Source organism: Salvelinus sp. IW2-2015, linkage group LG31 (assembly GCF_002910315.2).
Source record: "Salvelinus sp. IW2-2015 linkage group LG31, ASM291031v2, whole genome shotgun sequence".
Classification (NCBI taxonomy): domain Eukaryota; kingdom Metazoa; phylum Chordata; class Actinopteri; order Salmoniformes; family Salmonidae; genus Salvelinus; species Salvelinus sp. IW2-2015.
Window position 1 is genome coordinate 10,219,283 of NC_036870.1, and position 12,508 is coordinate 10,231,790.

Consider the following 12,508-nt stretch of genomic DNA (forward strand, 5'->3'; position numbering starts at 1 on the left):
GCCTTTAGGAAAATCCACAAAGACAATATCCAGTGTGACCATGCCGGTAGCACCAGGAGGAGAAAGCCATGAGGGAGACTCAGCAGGGAATACAAAGCCTGTGAAGGACATCTTCTACACGAAGGCCAAGGGTGAAGAACCAGAGAGGGTGAAGGATTGGAGTGGACCAGGCTCTGTAACAGTCGAAGGCACCAATGGAACCAAAGAGGACACATCTGTTAGAACCAGTACAAGACCACTTGTCAACACAAACTACAGGGTTATACCTAAAACAGGTGATAGAATAACCTTGCCCAGGAAACCATACATTGGAGGCTCTATCCATTTTAATGGTACAAGAGTCGGCCAGGGTGGGAGGAGAGTGGGTCACAGTCTTCTCAAAAAGCCTACAAGCAGAAATCCATTGGAGCGGCCAAAGGTCAAGAAGACCTTGGATACTGACTCTAAACCAGAAAATCCCTTTGTTGGGGACAAGACTATAGCCTTAACTGTGAAAGAAACTAACCTGGAGACAAGTCCTCTTGGAGAAAAAGATGAAACTTTGACAAAGACATATCCTGTTGGAATCCTTCCTGTAAATGCCACTCCAAGCTCTGGTTCTGAACAAACAGTGATTCCTGGCTTAAAGGACCTACCCGAAAGAAAAAAAGATACAGAGACTGAAACAAATGAGCCAGGGCCAGGGACAGAGGGTTTGGAGCATACCACCACATCAGAAAAAAATACTACGGTTCACCCGAATGGGAAGAAATGTGTCAACAAGGTTAAATTGACACACAGGAAAGTCAATGTGACACGTAGAGAGAGAGTCATTGGAGGGAGGGTGAATGGCACAATAGTTAAAAGTAAACCCACAGCAGAGCAGGGTTTAGCTGAAAAAGAGGACAGTGCCCTAAAAGTGTCTGAAACAGGACATTCAAAGACAACATTTCATGAGCGTAACCTGGTAATTCACACACAGAGTAAAGCAGATGACATTTCTCCACACACCACACAAAGTCCTACATATCCAACTTCCTCTTCACCAGTATCACCTACTTCCTACATGTCACTTTCTTCTTCAGCTCCCGCAAAACATGATGAATCAATGACCGGTATGGGTCAACCTATGACTGACAGAGACGTGGTGAATGCAAAGACTTTGCTTGTTCCCCAATCCCAATCATCCAACCTCCCTCCAGAGAGGGAGCCAACATCCTCCAGTGAATCAGAACAGAATGATAAAGGACCATCTCCCTCCAACCCTGAGGACTCATACTCAGGTAAAGATCATGTTGCAGTAGCAGAAGAGGGAGTCAGCAAAGATGGAGAGAAAACCGCTGACGTGGGATTGTTTGGAACCAAACAAAACAGGACAAAGACTCTGAGAGTGGGCGGCTCACCACCTTTTCGCCGCCTACCTCCAAAGGGGCCCTACCAACGCCGCCCGAACCTAAATATGAGACCATTCCAAAACAGGACACGTTCACCTTTTTCAGCTCCCACAAAACAAAATGAATCAAAGACCGGTACGGGTCAACCCATGACTGACAGACAACTAGTGTTTCCAAAGACAGTAACGGTTTCCCCAGCACAATCCTCAACCCTCCCTCCAGATGCTCAGCCAGAGAGAGCACCAAAGTCCTCCAGTGAATCAGAACACAGTGGCAAAGGCTATTCATCATCATCATCCACTTCAGAGGAATCAGACTTTACTAAAGAAAATGTTGCTGTGGCAGAGGATGGTATCAGCAGAGATGGGGACAGGGCAACTGACGTGGTGTCGTCTGGAACTGAACGAAACAGGTCAAAGACTCTGACACTGGGCAACACACCACCCTTACGCCGTCTACCTCCAAAGGGGACCCAGCAACGCCGTCCACACCCAAATATGGGGGCATTCCCAAACAGGYCACGAACACACCTGATACCCCCTCACCATCCATCAAGAGGCCCCATACGCAGACCTTTCCCACCTAAACTGACAAACAGGGACAACGGCATCATCATTCAAACCTCTCAACCAGGGGAGCAGGGCACCTACAGCACCAGCCAGAATGACACAAACACAGACCTTAAGCCCAAAACTCTCCTCAGGAAAATAAATGCCACAGCTGGTAAAATAGCACGAMATCAAACATACATAAGAAATAACAGTAGCTTGGGCCAAAGGGGCCAAGATTTTAAAACAGGCCATTCTGACCAAGGTAGCCAAGTGAGTAAGAATGCTGACTCAAGAGACAGCCCAAACCAGATAAATGGGTCAGATGTCACTACTACTGGAAAAACAGGCCAGCCTCTAAACTCAGTGGGGGTTCAAAGCATAACCTCAGGAGGGTTCATACTCGTTTGGGAAGCACCAGAGGGGATGTACAGAAATTTCATAGTAACCCGGGAAGAGCATGGAAGTAAGAATGAGGCAGAGAAAGAGGAGGAGAAGGAAGAGGAAGAGGAGGAGAGTGAGTCAGAGGAGGATAGGCAGGAAGAAGGGGAGGCGGAGGGACAAACTGAGAAGGAGAACAAGGGGAATGAGGAGGAAAGTGAAATGGGGGTGAGTCAAGGTAAGGAGGGCGTGGAGGAGAACACTGTTATCAATAGCAAAAGTGATAACCAAAGACAGAGCAGCGACCGTAATGCTACGGCTAAAGTTGGTGACGGTGGTACAATCAAGTTCTTCAAAGTCCTTCCGGGGTCAGCTCGCTCATTCCCATTCCAGAATCTCCATCCACAGACCCGCTATTCCTTGTCTGTGTTTGGGAAGGGTCCCGGACTACACTCCAAAATTCACAGACTCATCGTCAGCACAGGTACTGGCCATAGTTTAAACTCTACCAACCTCTACAAGGGTTCATTCATTATTGTTCAAATACAGGACTTCGCTTTTCTTGAACTATGCAAGTTATTCCAGACACCCAAGTTAGATGCCGATACATCCTCACACCATTTTAGGTGAGGTACACTTGCACATCTGCTTGATCCATATCCATTTCAAGAGCCGTCACACTCTTGATACTGTAACTTCCTAAATTACAGTACTTCCTCATGTATGCTGTTCATTTGCATCATCTGCTTATTGGCACCGTGAGCCGTGTTTCTTTTGGTTTGTCCTTGACAACCGAGGGCTTTTAATTAAAGCAATGTCCAAAGCTTTAATTACAAAATATGCAATGACCAAATAACCATGCATATCTGCTAATTCAATTGTATTTCATGTTAACCCCTTGTTTATGCCACGTGGTGCAGTGATGCGTGCAACTGTGATGTGTGGTGTTCATACTGGGCGCATTGTGGAAAAACAGGTATGATTGCCAAAACACACAGGGGAAATGGGCAGTTGTTTACTGGGAAACTATTTGAAGTGCGTCCCATCAACAAATGTCATTTCCGAAATGTAATCCATAATCATTGCATTTGTAACAGTTGCAGATCCAGGTTTTTGATCAGTGATACATCTTACACAATAAACACATAGTCTCCCTGGTCCATATACGACATATCATATACAGCCTGTGTTTTCCATTTTGTACATGTACAGTATGTCAACCCAAACACATCCATGTGTTAAGCACATACGGTGCATTCAGAAAGGATTCATACCCCTTGACTTATTCCACATTTTGTTGTGCTACAGCTTGAATTCAAAATTGATTAAATCTTTGTTTTTTACCCATCTACACACAATACCGCAAATTGACAAAGTAAAAACATGTTTTTAGATTTTTTTTCAAAGGTATTGAACATTAAATACAGTAATATCTAATTTACATAAGTATTCACACCCCTGAGTTAATACTTTGTAGAAGCACTTCTGGCAGCGATTACAGCTGTGAGTCTTTTTGGGGAAGTCTCTAAGAGCTTTGCACTCCTGGATTGTACAATATTTGTCCATTATTCTTTAAAAAAAATCTTTGAGCTCTGTCAAGTTGATTGTTGATCATTGCTAGTCAGCCATTTTCAAGCCGATTTAAGTCAAAACTGTAACTAGGCCACTCAGGAACATTCAATGGCGTCTTGGTAAGCAACTCCAGTGTATATACGGCCTTGTGTTTTAGGTTATTGTCTTGCTGAAAGGGGAATTTGTCTCCCAGTGTCTGTTGGAAAGCAGACAACCAGGTTTTCCTCTAGGACTTTGCCTGTGCTTATAGCTGTATTCCGTTTCTTGTTTTGGAATATTTGTATTCTGTACAGGCTTCCTTCTTTTCACTCTGCCATTTAGGTTAGTATTATGGAGTAACTACAATGTTGTGGAGCCATCCTCAGTTCTCATTTCACAACCACTAAACTCTAACCATTTTAAAATCACCATTGGTCTAATGGTGAAATCCCTGACCAGTTTCCTTCCTCTCCGGCAACTGAGTTAGGAATGACGCCTATATCTTTGTAGTGACTGGGTGTATTGATACACCATCCAAAGTATAATGAATAAATTCACCATGCTCAAAGGGATATTCAGTATCTGCTTTTAAAATTTGATTACCCATTTACCAATAGGTGCCCTTCTTTGTGAGGCATTGGAAAACCTCCCTGGTCTTTGTCGTTGAATCTGTGTTTGAAATTCACTGCTCAACTGAGGGACCTTACAGATAATTGTATGTGTGGGTACAGAGATGAGGTAGTCATTCAAAAATCACGTTAAACACTATTATCGCACACAGAGGGAGCCCATGCAACTTATTATATGACATGTTAAGCACATTTTGACAATTGTTTTGACTTTCTAAAATGTTCTACAAACAAATATTCCACTTTGACATTATGGGGTATTGTGTGTAAATCAGTGACACAACATCTATTTACTCAATTTTAAATTCAGGCTGTAACACAACAAAATCTGAAAAAAGTTAAATGGTGTGAATACTTTCTGAAGGCACTGTACTAATGAAAATTACTCTGATATTCATGAGACAATCTAAAAGACTTGACTCATTCAGCCACAACCGCCCTTCACTGCTGGTCTGATTTTCTCTCACTTAGGGTAAACTTTAAGTCAGCAACCTTCATTGGCTCCCTTCATCACTCACAAAACCCAGGGTAAGACCATGGTTGGTCTCTATGGTTTTTCCTGATCTTAAGTGTGAAATGTACAGATTTTAATCCTGTGAGTCTTTTTTATATATAWAAAAAATAAGAGAATAATGAAATTCCACAAGGTTTTAACGATTAGCTCATTTTTTTTCTTCATTTTTTGTTCTCCAGAGGGTGAGGTCTTAAATGTTATTTGGAATCATTATGGCAGGATTCTGCTCACTCAAGGTTGAAAATCTGTTGGTCAAAACATTTCTTATTCCTTAGAAATGATATCTCTTGCTTTATCTCTCTTATTCGTGTATTTWAAAAAAAATGAGCGGTCAACTGTATTTGTTATCAACATCTTAAGATTTTTCCTTCTGTTATAACTATTTTAACTTTTTCTCTTTCCTGCCAACTTCTTTTTTTCCCTTCAGGATCAAAAGACCAGCTCAACATTAATATCTCATCCTTTTCCCTTGCTGCTTTCCAGGGTCCAACATCTGCATTTAACAGTGACACCTTTGTCTGTTTTAGTATATGCTGTACTGCGTATACTGTATATATGTTTGCACTGTACATATATACACAAACTCATTGGAGCACTAATTATAACAGCGTGAGTAAAGTATGGGTGCACCTACAGTTTAGGGCATATTCACCACAGGAGGTCGATGGCACCTTAATTGGGGAGGACGGGCTCGTGAAAATGGCTGGAGCGGAATTAGTGGAATGGTTTTAAATACATCAAGCACATGGTTTCCATGTGTTTGATGCCATTCCATATGCTCCGTTCCAGCCATTATTACGAGCCGTCCTCCCCTCAGKAGCCTCCACTGATATTGACCTTCTAATATGTTACTTCTCCACACATGTAGTAATGACTTACCTTCTCCTCAAGTCTACCTTTTCTGTTTCTCAAATGTATTGTAGCTCTGTTTCCATGTCCACTATTTTTACCTTCCTTTCTTTCGTCCTGTTTTTATTTGTCTGTCTTTGTTTTTATGTCTTTCTTCCTGTTTTTATTTGTCTTCCTTTGTTTTTATGTCTTTCTTCCTGTTTTTACTTGTCTTTCTATATCTTTTTCCTTCTTTCGTTTCTCTTTTTCGCTCTCAATCACACATATCATTCCCGTGCCATGCCCAGGCCCAGAGCCTCCCTCAGGTCTTCTCTTCAGTGAAGTGACTGAGACGTCTTTCTCTGTGTCCTGGACCAAGCCAAAAAGTCCAGTGAGTGGCTTCAAGGTCACCTACACTCACACACAGGAAGGTAGGACCTTACACAGATGTTCTGGGAGTCAACATCCTGACTGTTGAGTCACGTCACTTCATTGTGTGTTCTTTACATCTGTAGAACACTTCATATTTCGCAATTTGTCCGCTCTATTCCAGGGGAGCCGATCTCCGTAATGGTGGACTCTGGGGATTCCACTCTGGCACTGTCAAAGCTCTCTCCGGGGTCCTCCTATGAGGTCAGTGTGATATCTGTCCTTGGACTGGACGAGAGCGATGCAATCAAAGACCTGGTTATGACACGTAAGTTTACTGTTGACTTTCAGTTTTAGGATTAATGTTAATTTACAGGAAATTATCAGATTATAAATMATAGTAAATTATCAAGACTATCGACATCTATTTTTTTTTTGGTCCTTTGTGATGTCTCGGCCAACGAATTTAAGTTAAGCATTAAAAACCACATGAGTAATGTGTGTTTTATTTCTTTCTTTCGTGTGTGTTCTTCAATGGGTTCTGTGTTCTAATAATGGTTCTAGCAGGTGCAGGATCTGGGAAAGATCTGTGCATTTTTATATTTTCTCAAAGGGTCTATTCTGGAGCTGCTTCAATTAAAATGTCTAAATACTTTTTTTAGTAAGAATGAGATTCCTATGTTCCATATGTTGCGAAATCCAATGGTATATCAAAGGGGTTTGAATTCACACTTTGATAACTTACGCTCACTTTCTCTTGCCTTCATTTTTTCACAACCCAAACCCATCTTAGTCCCTGACCCTCCAACGGATCTCCAGGCCATTAATGTCACAGACACCAAGGCCTTGCTGCTATGGCGACCAGCACTGGCAACGGTTGACCGTTACGTCATAGTTTATGGCTCTGAAAAAGGTAACGGGTATCACAGGTTGGATATTCATTACAACAATATCCTGTGGGACTTTTTAAAACCCCTAGCCATATTAGAGCATTTCCCTTTCCAGTTGGAGCTTTCACAGGCCACAGGCATTCAAGATGAGATCACAATACTTGTATTGGCCAGRCAGTTTATGACCACCCCAACAGCATTACAATATAAACACTGAGAAATAAATTCAATCCTGCTGCCTACCTCTCTCCCCTGCCACTCACCTGCTCTCTCTTTGCCGCTTACTTGTTTCTGTGTCAACCAAGGTTCAGATGATGTGAAGATCACTGTGTCGGGCAACGCGGCCGAGCAGCAGCTGAAGGACCTGCAGGGCTCCACTATGTACACRGTCACGGTCACCAGTCAGTTGGGCAACCTGGACGGCGCTCCCGCCATCACCGTCTTCACCACCACCAGTGGTCAGTCCGGCACACACTCTCAAACTACCCTAATGCTTTAAACAGTCAACTCACCCGAGACAGAGAAGAAAAGGAAGGCTGCTGTTTTTATTGAATCCCACAACTGAGCTTCTTGTGATTGTGTCCATGTCCTTCTGGCAGGATCTGGGGGAGACGGGGAAGGCCCGCGTGACCTGAAGGCCAGTCAGGTGACTCCTCYCTCAGRGTTGCTGACGTGGAAACCACCCTCTGCCGCTGTGGGAAGCTACAAGCTGACCTATCAGACGGAGGGACAGGAGATGCAGGTAAGGAACTGATTAAAAAGGTAGAGACAGACACACATTCTATTTTATTCAGTACAGTACACTKGGACAAAATGCAACAAACACTGGTCTCGACAGATGGCCTTTTTCTTCTCAACAGGAGGTTACCATTGACGCCACAGTAACGGAGTTCAAGTTGACCAGGCTGCATCCTATGTCCAAGTACACCGTGCAGCTACAGGGAGAGAGGGGAGGGAGCTATACTGCTGCAATTTCCACTGAGWTCACCACAGGTAAGTGGTCAAATATATTTGACTAAACTGAACAAACTAAATACATACATCGAAAGCGCAGTTTCATAAAGTTGGTCTCTCTCTTTGATTTTTTTCTCTCAGGGAATCTCCGGTACCCCTTCCCAAGTGACTGTTCCCAGGAGCTGCTGAACGGGATGCATGAGTCTGGAGAGGTGGAGATCTTCCCAAAGGGAAGGCAGGGAAAACCAGTGTTGGTCTACTGCGACCAGGTGACTGATGGAGGCGGCTGGACGGTAAGAGAAGATGATTGTGAGAGGGACCACACAAAAACTATCTTGTGGTATTTCATTAGTCCACTGTTGATACAGTCCCAAAAGGTTTTGCATGTCAGCAATCAAGTTTTCAAGACATAAGTCTATCTTGATAGACTTGATTGCTGACATGCAGAAAATGTTGGGACTGTATCAACAGTGAACTAACAAAACAAAAGAGTGGTATTTTACTTGAACTGACATGTTAAGGGTTGATTTAGCCTGGTATATGTCAGCTGTATGAGCGTGTGTGTATTACAGGTCTTCCAGAGAAGGATGGATGGGAAAACGGACTTCTTCCGAGATTGGAAGAACTACAGCAAAGGATTTGGAGAACTGAGTGGGGAATTTTGGCTGGGTGAGAGTCATTCGTCACGCGAAGTTTGTTTTCACCCGCTTCAGCAGCAGTGCACCAGCATAACATCAAACAGAACTGCTATATTGACGACACAAAAGCTAAACCATGTCACTTTTACGTAAACAGTGCAAGCCTTCATGACAGATCAACTCTGTAAATAGACCCATTGCTAGGCAGAGAAATTAAACAGTACAATGCCAGATGAGAAGGATCAATTTAATGTGGAAACGTATGGCAAGAGGGTAGAAAAAAGCAGACTACTGGCACTATTGGTGCACAAACAGAAGGAAAACCAAGAGCAGTAGCAGAGGGCTCATCAAAGCCCTTTCACTTTATTGGAGCAATTGGCTGAGCATTAGCGCAGGTAYCACAGTATCCACTATTCTAACATTGAGGGGCATCATGCTCTACTGCGCAGATCTGATTAAAATAATAGTCTTCGGCGCCCCCTGGAGGCAATACATATAGTTTACTACAGTTGGCTTGGCAGTAAGCAGTTTTTTTGTGTGCTATAACACCTTCTTTCACACTCATCTCTATCCGTATATAGGTAATGAGAACCTACACAATCTAACCAGCATGGCACCGATGACCCTACGTGTGGACCTCCGTGCAGGGGACGAATCCGTGTTTGCCAAGTACTCCACATTCACGGTGGACACTGTTAGGAGGAACTACGCTCTCAAAGTGTCTGGGTACAGCGGTACAGCAGGTATGAACAGAATCTGTCCACTAAACATGATTGACCTCTTATTGTGCATACTTCCACATAATCATTAAACCCCATCGTTTATTTTCTCTCCTTTTCCCTCTATTCCACACCTACTGTTTCCCCTCCTCACACCTGCCATCCGTCTTTCCACTCGATCTCCCTTTTCCCCTTTCCCTCTCTCCTTTTTACTCCCGGTAGGTGACTCTATGAGTTACCACAACGGGCGCATGTTCTCTACCAGAGACAGAGACCCCGCGCCTTTCATCACCCGCTGCGCCATGTCCTATAGGGGGGGTTGGTGGTATAAGAACTGCCACCAGGCCAACCTTAATGGCCTCTACGACACCAATGTCAATCACCAGGTAATCCCAGCTGACTTCATACCTCATTTCACTATTTCAGAGTCTAAATCACCAAATGAATCTAAGTCAAGTAATCTAAGTCAACTACTATAATCAGTTACATTTTTGGGGTGGTTTGTTAACTGAATTGTCTCTTTGTGTTTCAGGGTTTGATCTGGACTGCCTGGAAAGGCAAGGATTATTCCGTCCCTTTCACTGAGATGAAGCTCAGACCAACATCTTTCACCCCTCCAACTCAGGGGTACTGACAAAGTGGTGGACAGAAAATGAGAAGGGGAGAGAGGCACACTTTATGAACACACACACACACACAGCCAGGTAACTGCCAAAATAAAGGAAACACAAACAGATAGCGTTGGGCCATCACGAGCCAGAACAGCTTCAATGCACCTTGGCATTGATTCTACAAGTGTCTGGAACTCTTATGGAGGGAGGCGACACCATTCATCCAGAGAAATTCCATCATTTGGTGTTTTGTTGATGGTGGTGGAAAACGCTGTCTCAGGCACYACTTCAGAAACTCCCATAAGTGTTCAAGTGGGTTGAGATATGGTGACTGACACAAACATACACACACACACTTTAAACCTCCTATGCTCCTTTGAGACCCCTCTTTCAAAGTCAGAGGTAGCCAAAATAATGGGGCAACTGGGCATTTTTATACATGACCCTTAGCATGATGGGATGTTAATTGCTTAATTAACTCAGGAACCACATCTGTGTGGAAGAACTTGCTTTCAATATACCTTGTATGCCTTGTTTACTCAAGTGTTTCCTTCATTTGGTCAGTTTCCTGTACATAAGCACACAGGCAAACACACTCAATCCCACATGCATACACAGTACATGCATCTATTAGCTATAGTTGAAAAATCTCCAAATGCCTTTCTCTCCAGACTAAAGCGATTKGATTTTTTCAAATGTATAGAGGACAGTTATCCATCCGTATGTTATATTGTACAGTTTCTAGATTATCTTTGCAATGTCCTTTTTTACTCTAAGTGTTGTGGCACCCCTCGCGTCAGCTGTAAAAATGTATGCACTGTCCCCTCGCTATGATGGTACAACCGTGGAAATGAGCGGGTGAATAATGGAGATTTATGTTTGTACTTGACTGGTAATTCTCAAGTTGTGTCCTTTGTTTGTCTTATTTGTGGTTGTATGTCCTGTATTTTCTGTTGCCCCAATTCTCAAATTGTAGTTGCTACAATAATAAAATAATGGTGGAACATAGGCAGCAGAAGCCGCTAGCTAAAATGATTTTATTGATTTTTTGCTTTCTGTTTTCGTGTATTGTCTGCTTCCAGTATTGTAAATGGGCTAATAGTTCAACATCAGTCTTTATTTACATTGCGCACACAAACTGCACTCAGTGTACCATTATATGAGCAAGTACTGTATACAAGTGAGGTTCTCATTGATTGCTAGGTGTTAGATTTGGAGACCATGAAGATAAACTGCACAGTGACAAAAGGTGTTACAATACACAGTTATTTTTTATGTTGAATACCAACCCTCCTCACTCTACCAAACTCCCCAGTTCGTCCCAATTTATGTCTTTTTTTATTTTTTATTTCACCTTTATTAAACCAGGTAGGCCAGTTGAGAACAAGTTCTCATTTACAACTGCGACCTGGCCAAGATAAAGCAAAGCAGTGCGACACAAACAACACAGAGTTACACATGGGATAAACAAACGTACAGTCAATAACGCAATAGAAAATCTATATACAGTGTGTGCAAATGTAGTAAGATTAGGGAGGTAAGGCAATAAATAGGCCATAGTGGCGAAATAATTACAATATAGCAATTAACACTGGAGTGATACATGTGCAGAAGATGAATGTGCAAGTASAGATACTGGGGTGCAAAGGAGCAAGATAAAATGCTTCCCATAGTTATACATTACTACCGGCCATTACTCACTGACAAAGATTACACCTACTGCACTTTACTCAAATGAAACAGTTGTACTACTACAAGACAATGAATGTCCACAATCAGATATATTTGAACATTCTATTATTACATATACAGTGAGTGTACAAAACATTAGGAACACCTGCTCTTATCATGACATAGACTGACCAGGTGAAAGCTATGAGCCCTTATTGATGTCACTTGTTAAATCCACTTCAATCAGTGTAGATGAAGGGGAGGAGACATGTTTAAGAAGGATTTTTAAGCCTCGAGACGAATGTGACATGGATTGTGTATGTGTGCCATTCAGAGAGTAAATGGGCAAGACAAAAGATTGAAGTGTCTTTGAATGGGGTATGGTAGTAGGTACCGGGCGCACCGGATTGAGTGTGTCAAAAACTGCAACACAGGGTTTTTAACGCTCAACAGTTTTCCMTGTGTATCAAGAATGGTCCACCACCGAAAGGACATTCAGCCAACTTGACACAACTATGGGAAGCATTGGAGTCAACATGGGCCTGTGGAACGCTTTCGACACGTTGTAGACTCCACGCCCCGACGAAATTGAGGCAGTTCTAAGGGCAAAAGGAAGGGTGCAACTCAATATTAGGAAAGTGTTCTTGATGTTTTGTACACTCAGTGTATGTATGGACTGTGTTCCATTTAATTATGTGGATTGAGTTTTAATATTTAATTCTATGGGATTGAAACCTCTGCACAGAATGTTCATTCCATCATCCATTATGACATGGAACCTTCCATTGTTCTCTACATGCAAGGTTCCCAAGAACACACATTTCCCTCAAAC

General features: G+C 42.8%; 1 pseudogene; it reads left to right on the plus strand.

Moving 5' to 3' along the window:
* LOC111955483 (tenascin-like) overlaps positions 1–11,040 on the plus strand; it is a 30,844-nt pseudogene extending 19,804 nt beyond the window's left edge.
* Positions 11,041–12,508: the final 1,468 nt, after the last annotated feature.